The following is a 15,904-nucleotide window of genomic DNA, read 5'->3' on the forward strand; positions in this document are numbered from 1 at the left end:
GATATGGCACGTACTTCGTGACCAGGGCCCACCCTTGCTGACGTCTTGGAATTTTGTGGGCCCCACAGAAATTGTCATCGTCAATACCAAAGCAGCTATACAGCTGGTGTGTTGGCCCACCGTCCATCAGACGGTCGGTCTGGAGAATCAACAGATGGACGGTGTGGATGAGACCCACACATCAGATGGGTCCCACATGGAGCCGCCATGATACTTATATATAAAATACTATTATATTATTTATTTATTCATTTATTATATTGTATTATTTTATTTTATTTTATTTTATTTTTTGAAAGGTGAGGGTTGCTCCAGTGTCCAGCGTCCAGGCCTGGACGGACGGCTGGACGCAAACCACATGTATCATGGTCCCCACCGTCCAGACCACTGGACGATGTGGATTTCACACGGATGCCAAAGGTGGGCCACGTGCTGGATGTAGCACGCACGCACGGTGGGCCTTATATATGGGGGGCATGGATGAAATACAAAGGTCATGTGGACCACGTCCACAGCATTTGCTGTCGCAGTACAGCAGCTTTGCTGCTGGGACCACCGTCCCTCCAACGGACAGGGTAGGACGTATACATCAACGTGGGCCCCACCTCCACACGTGCAGCACGTGTGGAGTGGGTCACACCCCAAAAAAAAATAATAAAAATAATAAAATATCTAGCTGGCCCAACATGGGTAGCAAGGTGGGCCCATCTGCTGGACACCCCAAAGAAAATCTGGACAGTCCAGATGATTGATCACATCGGGCGGGCCACACACACCTATTATATCCATCATAAACAATAAAATAAAATAAGAAGGGAGAAAGAGATAGAGAAAACGAGAGAGAAATCGATGAAGGGGAGGGACCCCGCCACTATGGGCCCTCCCCATACAATGCATATACATCAAGTGGGTCCTAAATCATGTAGAACCTACATCAAATCAAATGAAATGAACACCCACCTCTCATTCTTCTTCCTCCCTAGCCTTCCAATGCTCCAAAAGTGCTCTTTCAACGGTGGAGATGATGATCTAAGGGTGGAGATGGGAGATAGGGTGATGGGAGTGGGCCACACATGGCCCTTCTCATGGAGAGCTTGGACGTTTCCTCCCCTTAGGAGTTGCTTGGGAGAGTGAGAGATAAGAGAGAGAGAGAGGAGTGGTGATGAAGTGGAAAGGGATGGGTTCTTTTGACTTTTGTAAGAAAAGAATGGGCTAAGCATGGGTTGGATTGACTTTGGGTAAGGAGAGGTAAGGGTGAGTGATGGCTTGTGATGGGATGTACTTGACTTATGATTGATGTGATTGATGGGACATATCGTAGAGATTCTTTCAGAATTCACAAAGTGCGGCGTTTTCCTCAAATTGAACGCGGGCCCACATCTCCTGGCCTGGGCATCGTCTCACTGCGTGAGATGCGGCATCAGAACCGCGGCAACAGTGCGGTCGCACTAGTACAAGTCTCGGGTCGAGCCAACTCTGATATACAGGACATGACTCAGGATCACGCGCAAATACCGATAACAGATCGCGAGGTCGCCGAAATTTGACCGGGAGGATCGCAGAGACATACAGAACGGTACGGGCTAAGATACGGGTCTTACAACAAGCATATCATCAACGTATAGAAGAAGGATGATGTATGACGTATCAAACTTCTTCAAATAACAACAATAGTCTGCATGACATCTCCTATAACCGTTTCCCGACATGAAACTGTCAAATTTCTTATACCACTTCCTCAGGGCCTGCTTCAGGCCATATAGACTCTTCTTCAGTCTGCACACTTTGTTCTCTTTTTCTGGTGCCACGTATCCTGTCGGTTGATGCATATATATCTCTTCTTCAAGGTCCCCATGAAGAAAGGTTGTCTTAACATCTAGCTGCTTTAGATGTAAGTCCTCTGTAGCCATTATACTCAAGACCATACGAATCGTAGACATTTTCACCACAGGTGAAAATATTTCAGTGAAATCGATACCTGCCTTTTATTGAAACCCTTTCACAACCAGTCTAGCCTTGTACCGTTTCGAACCATCGTGCTCCTCCTTCAATCTGTAAACCCACTTGTTATGAAGAGCTTTCTTACCCATAGGTAGGGTGACTAGCTCCCATGTATGATTGGACTTAAGAGAGTCCATCTCCTCATCCATGGCCTGCTCCCACTTAACCTATGTACCTGTCTTTAATGCCTCTTCAAAATATTCTGATTCACCGTTATCTGTCAGCAGTAGATAGCATAAGGAGGGTGAGTAACGGACTGTAGGTCTCCTCTCCCGAGTAGACCTCCTCACAACCAGTGTATGCGGCTCTTCCTCATAATTCTCCTGTGCATGATCATCATGTGGCGCAGTAACACCCGTGTCCTGTAACTCTTCCATCTCTACGAATTCTTTCTCCTCGGCCTTATTTTCCTGCACACTGTCCTTATGCATCACTTTTTCATTGAAGATTATGTCCTTATTTCTGATGATTTTCTTATTTTCTGTACCCAAAACCTGTAGCCAAAATCATGCTACCCGTACCCTATAAACGTGCACCTCCTGAACTTCGCATCCAGCTTGTTTCTGTGCTATGCATCAATGTGAACATATGAAGTGCAACCAAACACTTTGAGATATGCAAGGTTCACTTCTTTCTCAGTCCACGTTTCTTCTTGTAGCCCACCATCCAATGGTGCTGAGGGACTTCTATTGATGAGATATGCGGCGGTATTCACAGCATCTGCCCAAAAGGTCTTGGGCAATCCTGCATGTATCCACATGCTCCTGGCATGCTCAAGGATAGTCCTTTTAATGCACTCAGCCACACCATTCTGCTGTGGTGTCCCTGGAATCGTTTTCTGATGTTTGATTCTATTTGCTGCACAATACTCATCAAATCTCTTATCACAGTACTCTCCCCCATTATCAGATCTGAGACATTTTACTGTTCTACCTGTCTCATTTTCTACCATAACTTTTCACTTCTTAAATACGTCAAATACATCAGATTTTCTACCATAACTTTTCACTCTCCCCCACAGTTTTCTACTAGCATCATCAATAAAGGAAACAAAATAATGTGAGCCACCAAGAGATGATACCTATGCCGGTCCCCACACATCAGTGTGTACAAGCTCTAACAGATGCATCTTTGGAGTGCGTCCTGTCTTCTTGAAACTTACCCTCTTCTTCTTGTCATATACGCAATCCTCGCAGAATCCAAGTCAATAGACTTCAGCCCTGGTAGCTTCCCTTTTGACAATAGCACTTTCATCAATTTCTTGCTCATATGTCCCAACCTCTGATGCCATAACTGCCCATTCACTCCAGTTGATGCGACTGAGAGTGAACAATACGATCCTGAAGTCACGTATAAAGTACCTTCCTTTTTCTCTCGAGATATCACCAAGGCACCTTTTGTGATCTTCCAGGAATCATTAGTGAATGTCATCATATAACCGATATCGGTCAATTGTCCCACTGAGATCAAGTTACGTTTCAAACTCGGTACATGTCTGACATCCTTCAATTTTAAAATTTTTCCATCTTTCTGATTGACATGAACGTCTCCCTTTCCAATAATACTGTATGGCTCATCATCACCCAGGTAGACTCTCCCAAAGTCACCTGACACATAATCATGCAAAACTTCCTTACATGAAGTGGCATGAAACGAAGCACCCGAGTCTATAACCCAAGACTCATTCCTCACATCAAGAGACAAGATTAAAGCCTCTGTGTTACTCTCCTTAGATAGATTCACTAAATCATTCCCGCCTTAAGAGCTTCCTTCTTGTTTCTTGAGCATCCTGCAATCACGTTTCATGTGCCCCTTCTTGCCGCAATGCCAACACTCATCTTTGTCTTTCGGTCCCTTGGACTTCTTCCTCGACTTAGAATGCCCGTGTTTATTGCCTCCTTTGTTCAGCGATCTTCCTCTTCCTTCAACATTTAGAGCATTCCCTGAATCCCCTAAAACTCCTGATGCCTTTCTTCTAGATTCTTCGCTGAGAATTAGACTGGCCACATCATCAAATTTCAACTTTGTCGACCCTGAAGAATTGCTCACAGCAATCACCAAACCATCCCATCTGTCTGGTAAACTGGATAAGATCAATAACGCCCTTACCTCATCCTTAAAAATAATGCCAACGGATTCCAACTGGCTCGTGACTGTATGGAACTCGTTTAGATGTTCAGCCACACTCCCACTATCTGACATCTTCATGTTGAATAACTGTTTCATAAGATGAACCTTGTTAGATGCTGAGGGTTTTTCATATATGGTGGCTAGGGCTTCCATTAATTCTTTTGTCATTTTTACCTTGGATATATTGAAGGCGACGCTTTTAGACAAAGAGAGTCAGATCGTTCCTAAAGCCTTTCTATCCAGTAAAAATCATTCATCATTTGTCAGCTTTTCTGGTTTCTTCTCTTTTCCTCCTAGAGGAATATAGAGGTCCTTCTAATACAAATAATCTTCCATCTGTATTTTCTAGAAGGCAAAGTTTGAACCATCAAACTTCTCAATTCTAGTTTTCCTTTCTTCCGTCATCGCTCCCAATAGAACTAAACCAATAGCTTTGATACCAGTTCTTGCGCAGCATGCCAACAACGCAGTGAGCCTAGATCTAATCTCAAGCCTCACCCACAAACGATAAACAAGAAAAAATATAAACTAGAAATAGATCAAAGCATTCAAAACAAACCACAAGACAAGATATACGTGGAAAAATCCCAAACTAGGGTAAAAAACCACGGATGCAAACTTCCACTATGAAGAACGAAGATTACAAAGCAATATACTAACCTCTCCCTTGGAAGCACATAGAAAACCCTTTGTCCACACCTTAGAATAATTTTCCCTTGCTTTTTCTCAATATGAAGAACCCTAGGAACCCCTGTTTATAGTTTAGGAAACTCCCATTTCCGCATCCCAGTTGCGAAAGGACTTGCGACACGAAATCTGCACAAAATCGCGGAACGAATCTGCATAACCTTGACTAGTCGTGTAGCCTGCACGACCGGTCGAGAGGACCCCACGACCGGTCATAAATAGGCCACGACCGGTCAAACACCTCGGGATAAAAAATAGTGCTCGCTGGACTTTGAGTCGAGCCGGTCCACGACCGGTCGAGCCGGACCCTACGACCAGTCGAGCATGGCTCACGACCGGTAGAGGATGGTCCCAAATGTGGCTCCACATCTTAACAGGGGGGATTATTGTTTGCATTCATAGTTAGTCCATTTCTCCAACTAGAATTTGGATGATTCCACCAATCGAGAGTGTACATGTTGGAATTTCGTGCACTAAAGGGGCATTGATATGTATTTATAGCAATTATATGAGCATGCAATACTTAACAGTGGGGATTATAAGTAAATCCTTAGTTATGTGAGCATCACTCTTGCAAATTTCACATATGGTTTTATCGACCTCAATGAGTTAGCCGCTTCCTTCCTAAGTTTCATGGCCTCAATCTTCCTTATGAGACCCACCAACCTTGCATTAACATCGTTATCTTCCTTATGAGACCTACCAACCTTGCATTAACATCGTTATCTTCCTTAAGAACATGTATTCCCCTCTCTCATGGCATCGCCTTGGGATTACTAGCTTGGTTGGATCTATCCCAAGATTGGGCATTTTCAATTAATATGTCAAAGTAATTACAGACATCATTAAGATCCTTACTCATAAATTCATTGTTACACATCATCTTTACGAATGGCGCATGTTTGAGCTTAGTTCATCATAGAAAAAGCTAGTCACCCGCCAAATATCATAACCATGGTGTAGACAAGTAAGGAGTAAGACCTTGAACCGTTCCCAACACTAGAAAAAAGTTTCATCCCCCTTTTAGAAGAAGTTCATGATGTCATTCCTGATAGTGTTGGTTTTATGAACCGAGAAGAACTTTTTAAGAAACTCTCAGCTCATCTTGACCCATGTGTCAATAGATCTCTACCTTAAGGAGTGAAGCCATGATTTGGCCTTTTCTTTTAAAGAGAATGGAAATAGCTTCATTCTAGTTGCATTAGGAAAAATGTTGTCAAAGTATATGGTTACGACAATATCATTAAATTCTTTTAGGTGCAAGTATGGACTCTCCGAATCAAGACAATGGAATTTAGGAATGAACAAGATAACCTCATGTTTAAAATCCATGTTTCCTACGTTGGTTGGGAAAATCATGCAAGAAGGTTTACTTATTCTCACTAATTGTAAATAATCACATAAGACTAGGACTGGTGGAACTTGGTGTACCTCATTCTTGTTACGCACAGTCCAAACTGGTGGTGTATTCCACATTGGATTCTCATCAAAATATTATTTAGTTCCAGCCATATTTCCAGAAGATGTTTCACGAGTATTTAGGTTTTTTCTAACTCATCGATGGATTGTAAGCCCATCCACCAAACATCCTTCTCTCAGAAGTCTCAATGTATAATCTCTTACCAACTTGAGCATGAACCACACAAACCTTCATTTTAACTCTAAATCTGACAACAAGAATAAAAAATCTACAACAATAGGGAAAGCAAAAAAGAGGGAGTAAAGAAGGATATTACCAAAAGCGAAGAACTAGACTTGAAGATCTTACAAACGAAAAGAAGAAAAATGGTATTAGTAATGTTCGAAAATCTAAAATATAATAAACCTTAGGTTAGAAATTTTCAAAAAAAAAAAAACCCTAAAATAGAAATTAGATATACAAAACCTAAACTTAATTGTGTCCGTGCCACTCCCCTGCAACAACGCCAAAAAATTGATCTATCCAAAAGGACGATAACCTTAAGTGTAGAGTTGTGATGTAACTCGAAGAGACCGAGATCAAATCCACAAGGAGTGGAGAGCATAACATAGAACAAAGCTAGTTAACGATAGGACTAGGTTTTAAATCTAACAAGATGAAAAGGATTTTTAAACAAATAATAAAATGACTAAGGATTTATGAATCCACTTATAGTAATCAAAATACCTCATTTACTGATTCAATTATTATAAGTCAATTGGAATCGAAGTCCTATCATATCCAATCAAAAAATAATTCTATTAAACTAATCATTAACACCAATCAAAACATGATTTCAATTAAGAAATTCTCTCGTGAAGCATTCAGATCTTAATCGTAGAGAATCAAGAGCATCTAAAGCACCTTTAAGAGACAATAAATCAATCAATTATACAGATTGATTCTCTAATTTAGGCTAAGTAATTATTAAAGCAAAGCATTCATTCTAAGCACAATTCATAACAAATTTAGAAATCAACAACTCAAACACTTTAACGTAATATTCAAATAAACTTCAATGTAGTATCATCATTCAAATCTATTGTTTGTTGATCAAATAAACTAAATAATGTGATTAACTACAAGCTCATTTCTTTAACCTTATATAAGAGATTAGCCTATCATAGCTAACATCTTATAACAAAACAAAAACAAAAGATCTACTAGAAACATTAAAGAAATCAAATGGAAGAACATTATCAGCACTCCACCTAAGCCTTCTCTTCCTCTCCAAACTCTAGAAGATCCTTAAGAATGTCCTAAAGATCCATTTAAATAGATTAGGAACTCTATCTTTAGCAATGACTTGGAACTGACCTTGAATTTATACAGCTACTCGTACTGTCGATGGCATCTCATTGTATTAAAGTCTAATCGAACCTCTGTCGATAGCATCAAACATATCCTCAAGGGATAAAATAAAAACATAGAAACTGTCCAACAACAATTTTCAAAATTCAAAAAATATGTCAATGGCATTAAAGATCCTTCGAAGGCATCGAGTAGTGAGTCAAGCAACTAACTTGAAAAATTCATGAATTTTTCAATTTATGCTCAATGGCATCGACTTACTATTGAAATCCAATGGCATCGAACTCTCACCAATGGAATCGAAAACCTCTGAACTTCTTTTGTTTACAACTTTAGTTTGAATCTTCCATTCTCTTCCTTCTGCACTTTGGTTCTTCAATCTTTTGGCACTTCAATTCTTTCTTCATGACCTTGAAATCTTCAATTCTTCATTGTGTCTTCTTTTGAACTCTAATTTCATCACTTTAAGCACATTTTCATTATTGAAATCCAAATTACCTCACATGCATAAAACATATGTAAGTATATCAAATTAACACTCAAATTCATGGAAAGTTAATGCAGATGAGAGGATAAATATGTAATATTTGAGTCTCAACACCCTTCAAACTTATTTATATCCTACTACAAGGAAAGTCCGTCGATTCACCTTATCTATATATATTAAGATCAAATCTTTCCACTACTATGGCCATTTATAATGGATCTAAATCCCGTGCTAATCATATAGTGGACCATCATATCTTCATCAAGTGCAATTAAAATAATTTAAACTAACAAAACTTTAATAGTTGAAAACTTTTGAAATGTTATTTAAAACCTCTTGCGTTTGGCCTAGTGAAAAATTTACTTGATGAATCCCTAATATAAATAGATTAACAATAAAAAATGGCCCTAGGTTAATCTAGTGGATACTTTATTGGCCCTCCGACATTGCCACTTTTAATGGCTTATAGGCAACCTTGTAGAGTGAGTCAAAGTTGTCCAATCAAGATCATGACCTTCTATATGTCCTCGGGTCTATGGATTAATCATTTTTTATGCAACATCAAGTCCTTGATCACATTGATTGTAATCCAAGCTAATGGGCCCTCAAACTATTCACTTATACTACCCTCCAATACAAGTGTTTAAAGTTCTGAGATCAAGAGCATATATCCGCGACACACTCATACTCCGTGTAAAGGCAAAGGCATAACTGACTCCAAGTCAGATCCTGATATGGGAGACCGTCCATCCTGACCCAAGTCTGATCTTGATATGGGAGATCGTTCATCCTGACCCAAGTCAGATCTCGATATGGGAGACCGTCCATCCTAACCTAAGTCAGTCCCCTCACTCAAGATAACGGTATATCTCATAATATGATTTCCACATGTATGTCTCAAGTACCTGCAATGTGTTAGGTCCTTAACGTACAAACACAACAGAATATAGTAGAATATAATTTGATTATGGAACTGATTCAAAGAATTCCCATTTGCAATAACATCATATTTCATCAATATAATCAGACATAAACGGTGGAGATAATACATACATGTGATGTGCACAAAGAAGATGCATATGATGTCAATGTCGATCTGCTAAAACAAGGAGTCTCTTCCTAATCTATCTTAGTACTGAAGAATTGACATAGCCCAATGTCTAATCCTCTGGTAGGTGTTGAGAAAGACATATACCATCCACACAAGTGGACCACACGTGAGGACAATAGAAGATGATGGAGTAGATCTCCACTCTCTCTCACAGACTTTCTCTTTTTCCTCACAGTCATACATCGCATGAGGTGGAGATATCCAAGTCTAGCTCTACCTCTCCTTTAGGATAGGATCATATAAATAAGAAAGGGTTAGGGTTTCGAGGTGTACCTAGTATGGTGCTCCGCCATCCTATAGACTTCGGTCTAACCTTCTATAAAGGAAGCCCGTCAATTTGCCTCATTTATGTATATACTCATGATTTAATCCTTCCACTACTATCGTGTATCTACTAATGATCATTCCCATGCCAATTAGAAGTGAACATCAGATCTGGGCCATCAGGTTGATGAATAGTTTTAATGGTTAAAATAATAAGTTCAAAGATTAAAAACCTTTAAAAATCTTATAAAAACATTTAGAGTGATGGGTCCAACAAAAAAAAAAACTACTTGATAAATCCTTCATCTATCCAAATCAAAGCCAAAAATATGTTCCTTAAAAAACCAGTGAATCCCTTGTTGGCTCGTACTTACATCAACAACTCTTGGTGAAAACACTTAGTTATGTTCACTTTATTGGCCTTTGCATGGACCTAGTAGGAGAAGTCAAAGTTGACTACTTAAGATCACGACCCTTACATGTCCTCAAGTCTAAGGATTAAACCATATTTTATGCATCATGAAGTCCTAATATCATGATCACGGTCCAAGCTAATGGGCCCCCAGACTGTTGACTTGATCTTGATCCACCAATTTGATGACCAAAGGTCCGAACCAGGATCTTTTATAAGAGTAAGGGCAAAGCATAAACTGACACCAAGTTGTCTCTCGATTGTGGAGACTATCCATCTGGCCTAAGTCAATCATCTCACACAAGATGATTGTACATCTCATGAACTTATGTCCACATATATATGTGTCCCACGCACATATAACGGTCATGGTCCAACAGGGTACTAAGATCCATGGACCACGACTCTTTCAAGTCAATGACTGTCATATCTAATCTTAAGTTCCCAAAGACTACTAGAGGAATCACTCCTCAACAAACCCAATAAATGAGATCAACACTAAATCTTTCAAAGGCATCTCTCATGTCCAATCTAGGACCCATGGCCACCATAATTGATGTAGAGTGAGTCACGAACAGTTACATGGCCAAGATGGATCAGAAAAGGCCCGGTCGACGACAGAAGTGATCCAGACCATCGAACCTTAAATTGGGCGTATCTTGCAATCCAGAATGAGTTATCTGACGTAAAATATATAATTTTGGGGTAGAATGAGCTACTGAAGCCAACCAACCCAGGTATGCTGGGTTGCGCAGCCTGGAATTGTGAAAAACCCCTGGATTGACGGTCATTTCCCTATTTTAATTTCGTTTTTACTATAAATAGTAAGTTTTAGTTTGATTATAACTCTTCATCCGTCGGGCTTTAGGAGTTGCGCCCAACATGAAAAGAGCTTAGAATAATTATGAGAACGGTTTGGTGAAGTCAAATAGGACACTTACTATTTTTGGCCGAAAACCTTGCGCACTAGTAGACATCATGACCGTCTATAAATAGTAAGTTTACTATTTATAGTAAGTCATGGATTCTAGGAGTTTGAGTTGTAGTTTGATTCTAATTTCTTTCTCATTGCTTGGTACCCCTATTTAAAGGGTTGTGAACTCATTTTTATTCATTAATTAATCAATTTCAAATTTCTTAGAATTTATTTCTATTTTCTGCTTTCTTTCCTCGTGGATTCGAGAAGTCTCTGTGAGCATTCCAGAGAAGCTCTATGGATTCGGAGTAGTTATCCTCATCACGTTCATCCCTGCGTGAATTGGTATCAGAGCGAGGATTACCCTCGGGCCGATAGCAAACAATGAAGGTATGAATCAAAATCCTGTATACGGTGATCCAAGGATTCGTTATCTTTCGGAAAGAATGGAAGCTTTCCACCGGGAGAGTCAGTTGACCATGCAAGGGCTGCAGGCAACTCTCGACTGTCTTGCAGATGCGCTACTCCCGCCCTGAGCCCTAGGCGGTGCTCCACCACCTTTGGTTGCTCCCCCACCCATGGTGGCTCCACCACCCATGGTTGCTGTACAACGTAACCCTAATTTTCGTCGAGCACTACTAGTGGCAAACCGTAGGGCTACACCAGATGATTCAAATTCTAGCGACGAGGACCTTAATGAGGGTTTTGCTCGACGACCAATCCATGGAGGTGATCATCTAGATCGTGCTGAAAGAAATTATCGAGGTAAGGCTGAACTTCCTAGTTTTAACGGTTTATTATGTATAGAAGATTTTCTCGATTGGCTAGCCGAAGTAGAGAGATATTTTGATTACATGGACGTGTCAGATCATAAAAAGGTAAAATTGGTAGCGTTTAAATTAAAATCTAGTGCTTCTGCATGGTGGGAACAATTACAACTCTCACAAGCCCGCCAGAACAAGGCGCTCATCTCATCATGGCCACGGATGAGACGTCTTCTTCGATCTTGATTTCTCCCTAGTGATTATGAACAGATATTATTCCAGTAATATCAAAATTACAAACAAGGAATTAAATCGAATAGTCACAGATTACACTGAAGAATTCCAACGGCTGGCTACACGAAACGATCTGTCAGAATCTGAGTCACAGAAGGTGGCACAATTTATAGGCGGGTTGCGACCGACAATTCAGGACCAAGTTCAGATGTACCCAGTCGGGACTGTGGATGAAGTAGTTCAATTGGCGGGTAGAGCAGAAACACAACTTGCAAGAGCTCCTGCTCGTCCATATCCTTCAACTCAAACCCCCATGACGGGTCTCACGCAGGATCCAATGCTGCCACGAGGAAAAGACCCAGTACTTCAACTTTCTACAACAGCAAACCGTGATACGAGGAGCGGCTCATCTAAACCTCAACGTGCAGCACCCACAACAGCAGGTCCGAGTAGGATTCCAAATCATTATGCTTGGCCAAGGTCGAACAATTATTATCGCTGTGGCCAACCAGGCCACTTATCAAACACTTGTCCTCAACGTCCCACAGCACACTTGACTATAAACGAAGGGGGCACTAAAGATGAGGCTGCAGAAGAAGACCATCGCTTTGATGAACATGAATAAATTACTAAAGAAATAGCAGGTGGCGATGAAATGACAGGCGAGAATCGTAGTAAATTTCTAGTTGTGAGGCGATTGTTGTATGCCCCACAAAAGGAATTACATCCACAACAACACAATATATTTCGTACTCGGTGCACCGTCAATGGAAAGGTCTGTGATGTGATAAAAAACAGTGGTAGTAGCGAGAACATCGTCTCAAGAGTGATGGTGGACAATGTAAGGCCCGTATCCTAATCCGTACTGTTCTCCAGACTTTCGCGATCCTTCCCGTCAAATTTCAGCAACCTTCAACCTTTATCCGACATCTACGCGTGACCCTGAGAAGCATGCCGTCAACCAAAGTCAGCTCGACTCGAGACTTGTACCCTGGTGACCGCGCCGTTGCCACGGTTCCGATCTCACGTTTCGCGCGTCGAGGTGATACCTTGGCCAGGAGATGTGGGCCCGCGTTCAGTTCGAGGAAAACGCCGCACATTTACAAACCCAAGAAAGATTTCAAATCATGTCCCATCAATCCCATCAATCACACCTCATGTCAAGTACACATCACCCCATCCCCAAGCAACCCCTAAAGTCAACACTCTCTTACACAAAGTACACCCATCACTCACCTTTTCACCCATCACACCCCATTCCCCTCTCTCTCTACATCACCTCTCTCTTCTCATTTTCTCTCTCATTCTCCCAAGCAACTCCAACGTCCATGGCTTCCATGAGAGAACTAGGTGTGGCCCACTCCCTACCACCCAATCCCACCCTCCAAAATTGATCCCAACCATTGAAATTGTACCTTTGGAGCTCTAACATGCATTGGCGGAAGAAGCAAAGGGAGATCAAAGGTGGGTGTTCAAAGCATTTGATCTTAGTTTTTGATGTGAGGCCCACTTGTGGTGGGACCCATTTTAATGTATGTGTTGTAGATCCTAGAGGGACCCATAGTGGCGGGGTCCCTCATCACACCGTTCTCTCTCTCTCTCTCTCTCTCTCTCTCTCTCTCTCTCTCTCTCTCTCTCTCTCTCTTTCCCCTTTTGTGGCCCACCTTGATGTTAATCCATGCCGTCCACCTTTGTGGGACCCGCTGGATGTATGCTTCAGATCCACACTATCCAGATTCCCGGATGGTAGGTTAATCATGAGGTGTGCTTTATATCCTAACCATCTATCCATTTTGGCCAGATTTTTGGGGCCACCTTGATTATGGTGATTCGGACCCACCTGCCTCAGGACATCCAGCAGCAGTTACTGCTGGACCGTGTGAAGTGGAAAGACAAATATCAGCTTGATACAAGCTGCACGGTGGAGCCCACCTTTGTTTTATGTGTTGTAAACTGCACCGTCCATCCATTGCTGGACAGTGGGACCCAGGTGCATGTGTAGGGTCTCCACCGTCCAGACGTGGCATGTGGGACCCACCTGATGAATGTATTTGATATCCATGTCGTCCGTCCATCAAGGACGTGCAGAGTCTGAACGATTTACAAAAGTAAAAAAGGAATATGATATCATAATATATTTATATATTATATACATATATCATGAGTGGTGGGACCCACCTATTAAGATGGTTGTTTGGCTGAGTGCCTTGCACTAGCTGCACGTCTGCTGTGTTGAAACAGCAAGGTCTGGGTCTCACCTGCTATCCACACCGTCCATCCGATGGACAGTGGGACCCCACCTCAATGCATATGTTACATTTACACCGTCCAGACATTTGGACGGTGGAAATCTACCATGATGCATGTGTCTTATCAAAGCCATCCATCCCTTTTTATTTTATTTATTTTAAGGGCTTGCAGCAAGTAGTTGCATCTGCTGCTTTGATACAGCAAGCCTTGTGGGCCCCATCACAAGGTATGGGTTTTATCTGCACCGTCCACCCATTCTCTACTGTTGTGAGGACCACCGTGATGTATGGTTTTATCCACACCGTCCCTGGTTGGGACGGTGGATCCTCACCATGAGGTATGTGTATTATTCATGTCGTCCATCTATTTAAGAAGGTGGACCCACCCCACACGTGTGACACGTGTGGCAGGTGGGACCCACCTTGATTTATGTATTACACATTCACACCGTCCCTGGTGAAAGACGTGGATACCCACCATGATGTATTGTTCTCCACACCGTCCAATCTCCTGGACGGTGTGACCCACCTAATAGAATATATATTATATAATATATTAATATATATTATGGTGGGCCTTCATGGGACCCACATGCGTAGAGGAGATTGGATGGTGTATCTCACATCCGCTCCATGGCTGGTGTGATTGACATCAGCTGGCTATGTGGGTCTGATCCGGGGAATGTGATATCCAGATCGTCCACCTGTTGTGTGGGCCAACCGTGATGTAAGTGTTTTATCTGCACCGTCTGTGCAGTGGATCCCACCTTGATTGTATTTATTTTATATCCACCATCCATCACAGCAGATGGACACACCCTAATTGTACCAGGTCTACCTTGATGAATGTGTTGTATTCACACCGTCTGTCCATTTTGATGGATGTATGGCCCACCTTGATGCATCCATTTTAGCCACGCTGTCCATTTGATGGCTAGCCCGTAGTCATTGACATCAGTAAGTTCTGAGGGCTACCGTGATGTATTTGTTTCATGGCCCATTAGTAGGGCCCATTGATACAGCCCACTTGATGTGTATGAGGCCCACGTGTAGGGCCCACCTATTGTGTATTTGAAGCCCATGGGTTGTGGCCCAATGTGATGTATTCGAGGCCCATTATGATGTATATTGAGATCCATGGGTCGTAGCCCATTATAATGTATTTGAGGACCATGGGTCGTGGCCCATGGTAATGTAATTTAGGCCCGCGAATTCAGCTATCATGATGTGTATTTGGCCCTTGAGTGAGGCCCATTGTGATGGGTATTAAGCCTTTGTGTGAGGCCATGGGCCCACCTTATGTTTGGCTCTATGTGGGCCACTCCTTGAGAGCAATGTTGGTTAAATGGCCACATTGTTATCGTTGGGCAATGATGGTTTAATATCCGCATTATGACCTTCCCTTAGGCCTTGTTCGGCCAATTATCGAGGCCGATCCCAATTGTTAATATTGATCCTGATTATCATGGTTGATTGCCGATTTCAATTGACATGACCGATTGCCGATTCCAATTGACGTGACCGATTTACTGATTTAGATTATCGATCGATCCTGATTGTCGTGACCGATTTGCCGATTCTGATTATCGATCGATTGATCCGATTGTCGTGACCGATTTACCGATTCTAATTATCGATCAATTGATCCGATTTACCGATTCTGATTATCGATTGATCCGATTGTCGTGACCGATTTGTCGATTCTGATTATCGATTGATCCGATTGTCGTGAGTGATTTACCGATTCTGATTATCTATTGATCCGATTGTCGTGACTGATTTTTCGATTCTGATTATCGATTGATCCGGTTGTCGTGACCGATTTGCCGATTCTGATTATCAATTGATCCGGTTGTCATAACCGATTTGCCGATTCTGA

Source organism: Magnolia sinica, chromosome 8 (assembly GCF_029962835.1).
Source record: "Magnolia sinica isolate HGM2019 chromosome 8, MsV1, whole genome shotgun sequence".
Classification (NCBI taxonomy): domain Eukaryota; kingdom Viridiplantae; phylum Streptophyta; class Magnoliopsida; order Magnoliales; family Magnoliaceae; genus Magnolia; species Magnolia sinica.